We start from the raw sequence: 2,146 nt of genomic DNA, 5'->3' as shown, positions 1-2,146 counted from the left end.
TTAGCTGTATAATGTGAATAGTAGTAGTAATTACTAGACTTGTGACAAAGGTTTATAAGGCAAATGCTATAAATGCCACATTACAGATCTAGCTAGAAGGTGGGGATTTTTTTATTGTTTATTTGCTTTTGTTTTTTGTTTCAGAAAGTGAAAAAGGAAAATATAAGAAAAGTTAAGAGAAAGGAAAAACTGGTCCTGACTTTGAACCCAAAAGACTAAGGCAAATGAGCAAGTACTGGTACCAAACATTTATATATAGACAGACAGAACACTTAAACATATTTATTCTTCTTAAGTATGCTATAGTGCATTTAGAATGAATTTATAGAACTGCTTAAAAAATCACTTGTTCATGTGGAAACTCCCAAGTACCTAATGCCTGTTCAAAATTATTTGACGATTCAGATCTTATCTCTCTAGTGAGCTTTGTTTCTGTCCTTTCACAGTTGAAGACTTTTAAATTTATCTTCTCAAAGCTTTTTCAAGTGAGGTGATTTGATTACTTTCGTTTAATGGAGCTGAAACAACCAAGTAAGAGGGCTAATTAATTTGTTGGAATCCAAGTTTTATTTTTGAATTGAGTATAAGGGAAATAAAAAGCTAGGGCAAAAGTGCTTGATCAGCACGGGGCAATTTAAAAAGCACTAACGAATTAGATTATAAACCTGTTACAGCTTTGTTAATTTGTAGATATCTCTAAATCCAGTTGTATTGTAATGAACCTAAATTGTATGCCTAAATCCATAGTTTGTAGTCAGTGATTGAATAGAAATATGTTGTCAGACATGTGTATATTCTAATCCTAAATTTACATTTTATATATTATTAGTTTAACATTTCTCCCTCAGCCTTAATAAGTCTTATCTAAATTTTTCAAAGTTTTTCTAGGAGGTAATCTTAATGAGTCAGATATGTAAAATAGACTTGATAGGGAAAGTAAGAAAACTAAGCAAAATGTATTCTGTGAATACTCAAGAAGTCTACTGAGTTATTTTAACTAAGTTGTATACTTTTCCTAATGTTCCAATTCTTCTCTATGACAGTATGAAAATGGGAAATGTACATTGATATATCTCAGTAGCAATAGTAGTAGCACAATTAGAAATTAAGTACATCTTGACATATTGCAGTATGCAACGTACACCACTTGTAAAGTATTCTTGACAAAAAAGAAAAATGCTTAAGTTGAATCTAACCAACCTGTTAGAGCTAACTTCCAGTGACATTAAATATAAGAATATAAGAAAATAATACACTGTAAATTATGTGTGGAAGCAATCAAATTCATTAGTTGGAATTTACTACAGAACAACTGATTGCTCTCTACAATAAGATGATACCATGAAAAAAAGTGTGGCACTGTTATTATCAAAGGGATTTTAAAAGCATAGTAGTCAAATGCAATGTGTATATTTGATGTGTTATTAGTTTGAAGAAACTGAAAAATATTTTCAGAAAATCTTGAAAAATAAGAATATATTCTGGAAGTTGGATAATACCACGATATTACTTTTCTTTTCTTTCCTTTTTTCTAATGTGAAATATTCTGATTAGGTTATATAAAAGATGTTTTTTGTTTTTAGATATTCATACTGAAGTATTTTGATATATACAACGTAAAGTTATTTTTAAATATTAGAGCAAAGTAAATGAAGTAAATATAGGATATGGATCAACTCCCAATGAATTAGTAGGCCGAAATGGAGACACTAGTGCTTAGAGAGAGAAAAAGGTTTATTCAATTTGGCCAAACAAGAGGATGAGGGAGCAAAATCTCTCAAATCTGTCTCTCTAAAAGCAAAAGTAGGGAGCTTTTATTTGTCTAGAGAGTCAAGGAGGGTAACTTTTAAGGAACTGAAAGGGAAGTCTGTGTTTCTTTAGTAACAGATAACACATTTTTGTATCAGACTCTCTGTGTCCCTGGAGTTATCTCCTTCTGCTTGACAGAGAAACAGCACATGAACCACACAAAATAATATTGTGTGAACAAAGGGTGCTGGGGTGAAGAACCAAGATTCTGCAAAATATCTTATAATTGTGCATCAGTAATTTTATCTTTAAAGCAAAGGGCAGAAATGAGACATCTTATAACTCTTGCCATTGTTTAAGCTATCATTGTTTTGGATTTATATTTTTCTACAGCCTC

Source organism: Saccopteryx leptura, chromosome 5 (assembly GCF_036850995.1).
Source record: "Saccopteryx leptura isolate mSacLep1 chromosome 5, mSacLep1_pri_phased_curated, whole genome shotgun sequence".
Taxonomy (NCBI): domain Eukaryota; kingdom Metazoa; phylum Chordata; class Mammalia; order Chiroptera; family Emballonuridae; genus Saccopteryx; species Saccopteryx leptura.
The sequence above is the reverse complement of the archived record's forward strand: the minus strand, read 5'-3'. Positions refer to the sequence as shown.